At 45.2% G+C, this 573-nt stretch overlaps 1 protein-coding gene across 5 annotated transcripts in view; it reads right to left on the bottom strand.

The window, feature by feature from the left end:
- ANLN (anillin, actin binding protein) overlaps positions 1 to 573 on the bottom strand; it is a 61,069-nt gene that overhangs the window by 29,005 nt on the left and 31,491 nt on the right. The window lies entirely within an intron of this gene.

Below are 573 nucleotides of genomic sequence, written 5' to 3'. Positions count from 1 at the left end.
CTCAAAAGCCTCTTGATGAAAGTGAAAGTGGAGAGTGAAAAAGTTGGCTTAAAGCTCAACATTCAAAAAACGAAGATCATGGCATCCGGTCCCATCACTTCATGGGAAATAGATGGGGAAACAGTGGAAACAGTGTCAGACTTTATTTTTCTGGGCTCCAAAATCACTGCAGATGGTGACTGCAGCCATGAAATTAAAAGACGCTTACTCCTTGGAAGGAAAGTTATGACCAACCTAGATAGCATATTCAAAAGCAGAGACATTACTTTGCCAACAAAGGTCCGTCTAGTCAAGGCTATGGTTTTTCCTGTGGTCATGTATGGATGTGAGAGTTGGACTGTGTGAAGAAGGCTGAGCGCCGAAGAATTGATGCTTTTGAACTGTGGTGTTGGAGAAGACTCTTGAGAGTCCCTTGGACTGCAAGGAGATCCAACCAGTCCATTCTGAAGGAGATCAGCCCTGGGATTTCTTTGGAAGGAATGATGCTAAAGCTGAAAGTCCAGTACTTTGGCCACCTCATGCGAAGAGCTGACTCATTGGAGAAGACTCTGATGCTGGGAGGGATTGGGGGCA

The sequence above is a fragment of the Bison bison genome, unplaced genomic scaffold, assembly GCF_000754665.1.
Source record: "Bison bison bison isolate TAMUID 2011002044 unplaced genomic scaffold, Bison_UMD1.0 scf7180017864525, whole genome shotgun sequence".
Classification (NCBI taxonomy): domain Eukaryota; kingdom Metazoa; phylum Chordata; class Mammalia; order Artiodactyla; family Bovidae; genus Bison; species Bison bison.
Note: the sequence above shows the minus strand (reverse complement) of the source record. Positions and strands in the feature narration are given on the sequence as shown.